Source organism: Cephus cinctus, unplaced genomic scaffold, assembly GCF_000341935.2.
Source record: "Cephus cinctus unplaced genomic scaffold, Ccin1 Ccin1_scaffold0709, whole genome shotgun sequence".
Classification (NCBI taxonomy): Eukaryota; Metazoa; Arthropoda; class Insecta; order Hymenoptera; family Cephidae; genus Cephus; species Cephus cinctus.
The window spans coordinates 1,196,209-1,208,927 of NW_014333329.1; the positions used below are offsets into that span (position 1 = coordinate 1,196,209).

Here is a 12,719-nt window from a genome sequence, read left to right on the forward strand (position 1 = left end):
GGGAGTTTATACGTGAGAGCATGTACGGGGCTGAATAATGGGAAATAAGTGGTCCTTTAAGAAAAGGACTATGTATGGTGTCTATGCATATCTATTACGTATATGGTATATACATATTTCATGAATATATTTAATATATCTATAACTACATTATAACCAGACGATATTGTCTTCTTGGTTAGGTCTAGCTGCTTCTTGCATCTTGATGCCAGTAGAACATTGTCTATTATATAGCTAATACAGTTATTAGGATTATGGAGTAAGCGTCGTGCACCGTATTAAATACTACATCTGCAGTGCCAGCAGAAATACGAGCTATTGCGGTACAGTGTATGCAGATTCGAATTTATGGTACATCCTTGTTGGTATATTACAGAAATGTATAGTTACTTAATGCAAGATACGCGATCTCGTGTATTTTCATTAATACAGAGTTTCTCTATTCACATATGTATAAGCACAGTGTTACATACGTTTGATATTAAGCAATTTGCCTCGGTAAGGTCGGAAAGAGTGACCCCCCAAACGCAACAGCTTACTAATAATTTCTATCTATTGTTCCCTTTTTTTTCTTCGAGTAAGCTTGCTGATCCACATGCACAACCATTTGGGACACGCACCATCCGAGTTGCAACACTTGGACTCTACGCCCTGTATATGGTACCGGGTACAAACATAAACCCGCCATATAGTAAGCATGGCGTGGCATGGCTAAGTGCGAGATACATCACGACCTCCTCCACCTCCAGTCCTGACTCTCAGTTTGGCTTGGATAACACCAACAACACCGCCATAGATAAAGGACATTCGAGTCATAAAGCACTCTCGTTAAGAATATGATCCGGGCTTACCTTCAACCACGTGAACACCACTTTAGATGGGCAAGAACACCAACCGCAAGCAAGAAATATGGCCGCTACTGCCCCTCTTAGTTAGATACCTATACACCTACCATGCGTATGCTCCACCACCTCGTATACCTCGTTGGTATAATGAACCACCGTAACGGCAAGCATTCACCTACCTACTGCCTATACGTTTTCACACTCACCTCAGGACGGATGATCCCGACTGGTTCGATTTATATTGCGTGGTTCGCCATTACGAATTGATTATTTATCGTGTAGAATCACCGCGGGGTGCCACGATTCTCTCGCGGGACTTGTCTTGCCTACGTATCAATAACTACTTGTATTTCCTCTTTCTCTCTTTGACAGAGAATCAATGTATCATTGGATGATATAGGATCTTCACCTATGACGGGACTCCATACGCATGATCTTCGTATTTTCATTACTTGTCTCATCCTTACAAGATGTCTCCTTGTAAAACAGTCTTTTCTTTTTTCCGTTCTTTTCTTTTATTTACCTTGGGCTTGAATCTTCTGTCTTTATCCCGCAACTCTTCTAGGGTATGTATGGTGTATGTTGTGGATGATGTATAGTGTACGCATGTGTACGGTGTACGCTCTATATCGTGGTCTATATCGTCTACTCTTGTGGCATCGAGATAATCATGGCGGCCTGTTGCTATAGCAACAAAGTTAATATAATAAAGCAAGAGCGCGTATCTCATCTCGTACTCATTGGTGTATAACATCCAGTATAACCTGCAGTCTTGAGATTTATAATCGCAAGCGTAAATGCGTGCAGGAATGCTCGCGAGGGATCCGCGCGAGGAGGCTCTTCTTGGCTGCAGCCACAGCATCACGTTTGAATTATTCATTGCAATGCTGTTGCTTGCGTTCGTTGGTACCTACTGTACGACAGAACTGTACGCCGTACGAGTCTCCGGGAACTTTGTGGATCTTTCCTACGGTGCTTATTCTCTGTGGGAGATGTATCTTTAATTAGACTCTGCGGTCACGGGGGGATTTATACCTGTGAGAAGGTCTGAGACAGCTTTGACAAAGTCTGAATACTGTGCAGAAGAGGTATGGTTCAGTTTACAGTCCTAGGTCTTCCTAATTATTTTCAAAATTATTGTCACGTTTATTCTCGTAGTTTTTGCGCAGTGTTTCAAGTCGGCTGATCTCACTTTGATCTGATTTTGATTCGAAGCTAGAATCACGGATAAGGGTGTCGTGATGGTTGGTATAATAATCAAATCTGATAACAGATAGTGGTAGCGCGAATTTGATATGGTTGGTTATAGGGTCTTTTTGAAAAATTGAAAAAAATTTTAATTTTCTAGGAATCTCAAAGATCCCAGACGTTGACCCAAGTTCTGAACCTGCAGAGGCGGATCTATAAACAAGCAAACCTTAGCGTGCTCTCGTTTTAAATGCACATTTTATATCTTCGTATCCAGCAAACCAAACGTTCCATTTTGGTCTGCCATTCGACTTGGATCCACGTTATTCTCAGCCTACGAAATATATAAACATTCGAAGCATTCGTTTACGCAAAGTAAATACGTTTCGGCCATCATCGACCAGCGGTAAGCGATGCGAATTCTAAGTGAATTCGCTCGAGTCGAATTTTACTCTTTCTTTCGATTTACTGAATTCCGTCGGATCGCGGTTTCTGAATTCAACCACCGTATAGTAAAAGTCTGATTTATCTTTTACTCTATGTATACTTAACCTTCATGAAATTTCTTTTAGGTTTTACCATCCACCAACAGAATCTACAATGAATCCTCTGAGAATTTACTGTATCTACCTCTATAAAAGTACGTATAGGTCACGATAATGTATTTTCAAGAAATCCATGACTACGTAAAACTAGACACTGTGGTACCTTTGACATTGTAGTGTTCTCGTCTGGACGATGCATGCCTTATACCCGGGTGATTAATGCATTCGAGGAACGTAGGAACCAAACGCACGACAAGAAGTACGATGCATGGGCTGTAGGGCCCTGCACGTGCACTGCTGATTTTCTCCCTCTTATCTGCCTGAGAATCTCACCATGCACCTAACTCTACCTGTTCAACCAATCCCGAACCACGTTTACGTGATGTTTCAAAAATAAGTCTGCACGTCGGCCAGCCCTTTTGAATTTGAAATGATTCCGTGAATATTTTTGCAGACATTGAGATTTTTGGAGAAAAACAATTAAAAGGCAGAATTTTAGTTTTCTTTTTTTTAGATACACGATGGAATCAGATATTATTTTACGGATACGTATATTTTAAAAGGGCGGGCCCTTTACTTCTGGAACGATCTGTAGACCTATTCTTAGGTAGGAACGAAAGCGCGTGTATTCCGTACGTGGGTAGAGCTCGAAGGTAGGTACGATGAGGGGTCAGGAGTCAGGGAAATGCTATGCTGTATAGGTCATAGGGCTATACACTCTACCAGAGTGGTTGTCGAGTGACATTTGTGTGAGCGTTATGGGCCGTTTCGAAGTTCATAAAATGCGTAATTTGCCCGCACCCGGTCCCGCCGCTGACGCTAAAAGGAGGCAAATGTTAATAAGCCACCCAAATCTCAGTCTACATAAGCTACTGTAAACCCGTTATACATTAAGCGTTAAGTTTTCTACTAAAGCGCTACAGCACGGTCTCACAAGTGTGGCTAAGAATATATTTCAGATAATTATTTTAAAAACATACAAAATCCTATTAAAAAAAAGCGAGTCATGTCAAAAATATATTTTTTTTAAATCTGCTAAACTTTCTACCTCGTTAATGAAATTAATTTTTTTTTTCCAATAATTTATTATCGAAATCCAAGAAACTGATATATAGAACAAATAATTTTCTAAAAGGATCCTTATCATTTCTGCCTTATAGCATGTTCGTCACAGGTATCTATATCAAATATCAAATAACAACCCTTGTATGGGCAAGGGTAGTTTCTGACCCGATAACGTCGCTGCGAGTTCAACTTATTGTCACTATCGCGTCTCATTTACCCAGTTAAATTTTCCAAAACTTTTAACAATTTTGATATACCAATTTTTTGTTCTCAGCTTTCGTAGTTTTTGTTTCACATACGAAACATCAACCTCAAGACGCATTCTCATTGAAGTCACGCTCGCACCCCTGATCTCCCCAAAGTAGAGCATATTCAGAGAACGTCCAATGTCTCGTCTGTCGGGAACGTCGTAATGGTGATAATTGAAGAGCAGCAAGTATGTTAATTGAAAAGGAACAAGGCCCATTGACGCTCCGATACGGTATAACGGGACCTCTGGTATCGAAAAACAGGAATGACGATACGCGACCGGGAATTTCGATTTACGGTAGAAAAATAGGTGGTATGCAATATGCGACGTGGGCAGTTAACAAGTTACGTGCGTTTACGTTCGCGGAGGGATTCGTTGGTCGGTGCCTTGTTATTAGTGTTTTAATTGAGTTCGGTCTCTTATCCGACTGTATTTCGCTTTAGGGGTGCACTTCCCCCTAGAGAACCAAGCTCCTAATCCGCAGCCGGCGGCAATACCAAAATTGCTGGTTACGAGACAAGGGTGGTCGATTTAATGATTTTTGTGGATCCGCCAAAGTGTCTTTAAAAGGTAATTCCGTTATGTCGATTCAACGTTCTTTTCTTAATCTACTCAAAAATTTTTATCAAATCTCTAAATACTATACCGATACACAATAATTGTCGAATGCTTATCCCATCGGATGTGATAATATTCATTCATGCATCGTAACATGCATGATACACGAACTGGCGTTGAAATTGTCTGACAGTCTGATATTCAATAAAAATACATATTTCAACCCCAAGTTAAATATTGCTCATAGCATTCGTTTAAGACGTGGCGTAAACGATTTGAAAATACGACTGGAGACTTTGAGAAAATAAACAAGCAATTTCTCAAAGTACAATTTCTTAATAATAGAACGTTCACCTGCTGTGATTATTATTACGGCTGTTATATAATTCACAGCACAAGGGTGCATAAATAAATTATTACCCAATATCCAATAATCGAATGAGATTTAGGAGTCCGTAAAATTATTTATGCCGCGAGATATAAGGTATTAATAGACACCTGTAGCATCGTACTGTATCAAAATATAAGTGTAACAGTGAGCAAAGTAAAAATTTAAGGTTGCATAATATCGTTATAAAAATTAAGAAACTGCATTGAAGTTTAACGCGAAGGCAAACCCGACTCTTGGTTCGGCGCATGCCGGCGGGATCTTCGTGATATCAAGATGGCGGACTGGTCCAGCGAGTCTTTACTTTCCTTTATTTTTGACCCTAACTCAGCTCGCCTCCCTACTCGTTAAATAAAAGTTCCTTGCACCGGCCGCATTTTTTCTCATTTATTACAATGCTGCACCACCGTCGCATTACTTCGCAGGTCAAATTCAGTCGATGGTTTTACAGTGCCAAGGAAAGCAAAGAGAGAGAAAAAAGGAAGAGAAACTTGGAAGTAAACTAAGCTATAAAATTTCGTGTCTTACACTTTACGTGAAAAGTAATAATTTCTAACGGCATTCGCCCCACTGAGAAATTGCACTTTTTACATTCAGCCTTCAATGCAATATTTGAATTTCCACCTATTACGTATACGAGTGTTAATATTTATGTGAAATTTCCAGCGAATGGAACATTCTTTCGGGGCGCTAGATTCGCGTGTACTCAGCCATTGCAGTGATAGTTATGCCGTGGCAGAAACAACTAAATTCATGCACGCCCTTCGCGAATACGTCGCGCCGTGCATTTTCCAGAACTCCGACAACCTGCAGGTCCGTTTACACAAGGGTGATCATGAACCAGCCAAAGCGTGCGTGATAAGTGTATATCTATAAATAAGCGACAAAATTGCAGTTAAACGTGCGGCTTTAATTGGAAGGCTCCTACACACGCAATGTTTGTTACGGCACAGCTCGTCCGGGAATTCACTTAGAATGATGACCTCATCGTTTAGAGAAGAATAATCCTCACTGCCAATAAATTGATAGTACCCTGGCACCAGGGATAACCACACTGACGATTGTACATCGACCCTCTGTATACCAGACGAGAGAACATAATATTCCTGCACTAAAAATGATAATTAAACATTTTTAATAATGACATCATGACGTCATATCCCATAACAAAGAAAACCTGTAGGAAGTTACGATCAAATTGGCAATATGGCCGCTGAGAAATTCTTTAAAGAAATCTCCATGTTGTGAGGCAGGTATGGATCCTATAGGACGGCAGAGGGTTGACGTGGTCCAGAAACGATGAAGCATGGGGGTTGATAGAGGGTTCTAGGGTGCCGAGCAAGGGATTCGGGATGGTGTATATCATCCGGGGGAAGGATACGAGAAAGATGGAACAGATCGAGGGTGGCCAGCATTCGGGTCGGCTCCGACTAGTCCGATCGTCACCCCATTACACGAGCTACGTCATGGCATGGGCCGAGGGGGAGTTTGGGAGGCTGGGCGCAGAGGCTTTTGTGCGGGGGTGGTATTTGAGCTTGCGTTCGGGATTCGCAGCTCGGCTGAGCTTGGACCCGCATCCGCACCCTGTGTGGCAGCGTGGCCCTCGTCAATCAGAATTCCGCGAATTAGCGTTAACGGGCCGTTATTGCCGCGTCCATTTGGCTAGTGTACAGTTTGCTAGTGGATATGAGCCCATAGATTTCCCATATTCTACGCTGTATGGACCATGGCGAGCACATAGCCCAACGCAATCCGGTTAGTTACTGCCGCGTGTTATGGACCGCGCGCAGAAAGCTCCACCCTGGAATTGCGAACGGCCATGCAAAGCATACCGAGCTCTACCTATCTGTATCGTTATCTATTTAACTATCATTTCTAGCTGGATGCAACAGTACATTGTGAGAAATAAAATTGCTGTGGAAAAAAAATATAGAAATACTTGTAAAAGTTTGAAGCTTTTATTAGGCACTTGAGTTACTTTTTATTTTTAAATTCGAAAATTAATTTTTATCGTATCAGGAGCTGAGTGTAGAGTAAAACGAAATTTTTATCGCGATAAAATATCTTTACGTAGCTTTTAACGTGATGGAGTATTCTTAACGTATTTTCAATTGAAAATCTTGGACATTGAGGGAAACGTTAAAATCGACGAGGGGAAGTACTACCGTGGCCTGAACAAATCAGTGAGGATCGTTTGCTTTATTCAAAGTTGACGTAACAATTTATTCTAATCGTTTGTCATTCTCGTCACGCACGTGCAGTTATATGATCTGTCTCGTTTGTCTGTCAAGCGCGGATGGATATCTCAATTCGTGCTCGTAACTGCATAAAGATTTGCTTCGATTCGCGTATAAATAACGGGCAATGATTGCCTGGTTTTCTCGGTCAATTATAAGTCAATAATTCGCGATAACGTACTGTGCCCGTTAACTACGAGTATTTATCGTCTCCAATGCGATGCAATGCGTTTTCTACGAATGAAAGTTTCTCTGCTGTTAACGAAGCGAATACATCGAAGTGGATGAACTACTGGTATAAATTTTTGAGATAACACGTGTCATAACATTGCATCAGTGTCCTCATTTTTACGTGACACGACACTTGGTGATCTTTGGGTGTTTAAGGAAGCGAAAATACTTTTTTGAAGTCACGCTTCAGGTTTACCTGTTTTGCGAATTTATCTGTCACGGTGCAACAGTCACGGTCGCGGTGAATTCCATAAGAAAAGACGAAGCGAGCCACGGATGGTTTCCAAGGTTTAGCAAAGGACTCAACCCGAAGAAGGACGTACCCTTCCGTCTCTCATATTCTCCTCCACGCAGAGAGGCCACAAAAAGACTTAAAAAAAGGAGAGAAAAAAAAAACGAAATTGCGAAGAATTTCAAGGCTGCCCGTAAAAACCGTGAAAAGAATGCCCGCGCCTCGGCATTTCCTGCAATAGTGTGGCTTCTTTTTTTTTCTTTCCCTTTTTCCTCTTTCTCGTCAGCAGCGGACACGGTCGAGGTCTCAAGGGTTGTTAAAAACGAGCGTTTTAGCCTTAAAAAAAACCCATTTAACGGGGTGACTACGGGGGTGTTTATGGCAGGAGTACCTATCCGTAAAGGGTCATATAACGAGGGTAAAAGGCAAACTGGCCTGTGTTACGCAGCCACGAGGATCCTCGGCAGATCTCGTAGTGCCGTCGGGAAGCGTCGGGACGCCGGCGACTTCGCGATGACCGGGTCTTCTTCGTTCCGTTTGTTCGCACTGCGTGACCTCGTGGACACCACAAATACCTAGTTTAGGGCCCCTATTTTTTTTCTGCTCGATGTAACGCACTTTTTTTTCCTTCTTCTTCCTCTTTTACCCCCGAAGGACGATGCTCGGGTTGAAGGGAGCTAAACTAGTGGGGTTAACTCTGACTGTTAGTTTGCTCCTGACCGCTCCGCTAACATCACCGTCTTCACTACCACGGAAAACTACTTTCTGCCGAGGTGAGATTGACCAAACTTTTCTCTGTTAGACATCGCGGTCTAATCGTTGTACCGCACGAGTGTTTCCTATGAGGCACTTTAGAAGTGGAGATGCTTTTACTGCACGAGGTGTCTGGAACAAGTTATCAAAAAATCCAAGTACCATAGGTTGACTCAACGAATTTATCAAAGTCTTGGATACTTAAAAACCGTAAATAATTTTGAAAATTATTTTTAAATTTTATTACCAATTACATTACATAGTCGAAATCAGAAGTGACTGAAATCTGAGTAAACGATACTTCCGTCGCTGGTGTATGCGACAGGCTTTTACTGTTACTTGGTAATTTTACTTCAATTTATCTATAATTCAGGTTCTAGTAGGTGTTAATGATTTTCGTACGGTATACAAAACAGGGAACCCAAGATCCTTTAGATTCATTGACCAGAGATCAAATTACTTTCGGTACCTTTAAAGTCTGTCTATTAAGTGGTACCGAAAAACAATGAAAATATATTTACCATGTTAAAGCTCACGCTGGACCTTCTTCTATCGTAAATCATATGAAACACTCTATTAACAAGTAGTCTCTAACGTTAACGATGCTATTTTATAAATTCAGTATCTCTCCAAATATTCAGATTATCCACTGTAATAAAAATTAAAATGTACTCAACTGTCAACTCTAAAATATAAAATCACAAGACACCAAACAAATGATAGCTACACGTCGTCAAAATAAATTCGCAGTGTTGAACGCGTGTCGCCTAACTTATGTACTCTCAGCGCGTTCGTTAACTCCGACTTTTGTCGTGTCTACAGCCACCGAATAAATAACGCGAGTAGAGACAATGAAGTTCGCACAGCTGAACAAAGTCAGGATAAAACTATCCCACTTACGTATTACCATTTACACGTAGACCCAGAAAAATTTATTTCCAGCTCGCGAAAAACCTTGTGACAAGGTACTAAAAACCCACCCCACGGCGATTCCCGTAACAACCCTCGTGATTTTCCCATAAATATCGAGTCACCCCTTTGACATGAAAATTTATAATGATCCCCCTAAAAGCCTGTTAATTCCAAAAAATCCCAATTGCCGAAAGTTACCCTCAAAGTCATTCGTCTTAACGCCTTTTACATGACCGTCGGCGAATATAAAAAATAATTTCTCACTACAAAGTAAAGGCACACAGCCCGCTGTCTTTAATATAGGTGTAAACACGAATACCTCAAGCATTTAAAGGAAGCATGTCGTTTGCGTTGGACGAGGTCGGGAACTCGTTGCCATATCAATATACCTAAGTGAAATGATACGAGCCAACCGTAAAGCCAGACAGTAATGACGCATTAGGGGGTTGGCAGGACGATTTAGTCGGCTATCAGGCAAAGACAACTTTTATTGGGCGGTCGAGAGGCCCCCGTAGGAGGTTCAGGCGTGCCGTGTGAAGTCCCGAAGTGGATACTTACCTGGCACTTTATGCGTTTTATGAGTTTTACACGTATATTCCGAACTCGCGGCTTGCTTTTGCATGACGTAGATTGAGGTATGCCTATATATGCTCTTACGATATCTATATATATACTCGTACGTACATAAATCTATATCGGTACACCTTACTAAAAGGGAAGGTAAGGGAAAGAGGGTGCGAATACAGTCCGTGGTACATGGGGTACATGGGCGGAGGGTATGGAACGACGCGAAAGGGAGGAAGTTTCACCCCGTTAGGTGGTACCTCGGTTTTCCTCTGGAGCTGAAGACTCGTGAGCGGCGCCAAGGAGGATCGTGGGGGAATCAGATTGATGGGATCAATATGCAGTAAGTCTGAGAGCGGTAACGGTGTCGTGGGTTAATGGAGAGACGGTCATGATCAACGAGAGCGTCTAGTTGCACGCAAGATTCATACCAGACGAAGCACTTAGCAACACTGTTGCTTACGATTGGAAATACCCTGCTGACTCTTGCCGAAGTTTTCTTCTTCGTGGTTTTGTCGTCTCAGTCTCTCGGTTTGGATAATCGCTGATTTGCGTGTCAGATTGATGCCGGGACCGGTTTTGTTTATTGGATACTCTTTGGATGGAATCAGTTCATTTGAATATTGCTTCGGGTATAAACGTTCGTATTTACACGCAGTATTTATCAATTTCCTCGTAGATTGATATATAATTATTGATCGAACTTTAGGGAAAAGTGAAAATAATTTTTGTACAGGGGACTTGGTTTTCCTATGAATTGTCAATGATCTGGTATGCGATTTAGGGATTGTTCCAGAAACTGTTTGATAATATTGTTTATTAATTGTTTGAAATTCGTATCGAATTACCTGTAACCGATACGTCACGAATCCAATTTACAGTAGCGAGCTTCCACGATGGAATAAATTAATACTGGCACGATATACCATTATTCTATCTAGCGCATAATAAATGTTGCGTTATCGTTTGAATGCACTCGTGGCTTTGATTGCGTTATGTTGTAATCGATACTGTATATTCGATCGGTTCGCTTTCGTTACTCTCATTATTCTGAAATTTAATAGAAATTTAGTTATCGAATTGTAATGTATCTCTTCGATATGGAGCAAATAATAATTATATATATAGTATAATATACATAGATACAAATATATCCAAATTATAAAATGACCGGAAACTAAATCTCATGGACCGATAGCACTTAAGCTATGGAGTCCATTGAAAACGTGCCCTATCGTATTCAGTTATTTGGCTTTCGTAATTTATTACGTCTTAACGGGAGGTACGATCATGGAGTCTTTAATTTTTTTTAACAACTTCAGAGATTAAATGCGTTGCCCAATGACATACCAAAACACAGGATCTCTTTCCTATAAAATTATGTAAAATAGACTGGAAACAGCCCAGGCAGTAGATAGCTCACACAGACCATCCTGGTACCATGTGTTATTTAAGTATCGATACTAATGGAGTGAATGATACTGAATTAATTAGAAATTTAGTTCTAGAGAAAATACTTTTTTCTTTGACCTAATCAGTATTTGGGAATGCTTTGAAACTATGGAATACATGTAACGTAAATTTATTGAAACTTTATATACATTGTACATAGACCTTGTGTTTCTAGAAATGTTGCGTGTCCATAAAAATTCAGTCCTTACAAGCCCTACGGCTGCGCCATTGCACCCCATGATAATTTAACTAGCATATCTTGTACATGATCGTGAATGGTTATATAATAACGTATGCGAGTCCTTGATGCTATCTAATGTGTGGACTATGAATACGTGACGTTAAAAAAGTCAACATGACTGACAATTCATCTTTCACGAGATCTATATTTGTTTTTACATTTAGTATCTTACGTAAAACTGTTTAAAAATCAATTTGAAAATTCTAAAAGATTATTAATCCAAGCTCACTACATGTAATCCATCAATAGATTCTTCATGGTATAAAGAGAATTTTGAACTAGCGAGCTCGCACAGAATCACAAAAGATTGGCATTATCAAGAGTGAAATGAAAAATTTGTTTCCCCATGTACAAAATTCTTTGTTAACCTCTCAGAAGTTTCTATGGGCTTTATTCGCTTTCTGCGCCACCGCCGCAAACCGGTTATGCCCAGCGCGTTTCAAGGAACAAAAGCATTAAACAGTGCACGGAGAAAAGTTCAAATTCGTGGCATTTCGCTGAGTCGCATCGGAGCATCGGCACGTGTCAAGAGAGAAACAAGAAGAAGAGTATAAAAAAGTCACAAGAGAAAGCGGAGCATAAGAAGAGATAGAAGCCGACGAAACAAAAGAGGCCGGTCGCGAGTGCGCAGGCCACGACGAGCCACAGCGGCATGGAGTAGGAAGGCAAAATGGCCGCCCTCTGTTGCCCCACCACGCAACGTGGCCAGGAGACGCGATAGAAGCTCGTCTCTCGACGTGTCGCGGCCCTCTCTTCTCTAACTCGACCACTCTCCGGCCCTCCAATCTTGCTCCCTCACTGAATCACACACCCACTGTACAACTACGTTTTCACTTACCGGGATTATTTTTAACCAGGGCCGCGCACGCGACTATCCTCACGAGCTTTTCGGAAAGACGCCGTTCCGCGAGCGTGCGTTTGTCAACACTTCGACAAATCTCGCTTTCATGCTGGCGACACGACGCTCCTGAACGGACGTTGGGCCATTGGAGACGCGCACGGCGCCACGCGGGCGATGGAGGGGTAGACGCGTAGCAACGTTGGGTAGTAGGGGATCTCTATAGATATACTCTTTCCTACCATTGCGTTCTCGGTCTAGTAATTTTGTGTTGTCTAGGTCCCCTAGTTTTTTTTCCTTTTTTTGCTTCGCTCTCGAAATTTCGAGAAAGCGTCGTCAGTCGAGTCCCTCTATGGCATTTTTCCTGAAAAGGGTACTCTATGGTTATCTTTGGCTTTTGGTATTTTCGACAAAGTTTAG

General features: G+C 41.4%; 1 long non-coding RNA gene across 1 annotated transcript in view; it reads right to left on the reverse strand.

The window, feature by feature from the left end:
- The window catches only part of LOC112494719, a 43,349-nt gene extending 30,933 nt beyond the window's left edge, over positions 1 to 12,416 (reverse strand). The window contains exon 1 of the long non-coding RNA XR_003060465.1: positions 12,300 to 12,416. This is a non-coding gene — a long non-coding RNA (uncharacterized LOC112494719). The remainder of the gene's footprint in view (positions 1 to 12,299) is intronic.
- Positions 12,417 to 12,719: the final 303 nt, after the last annotated feature.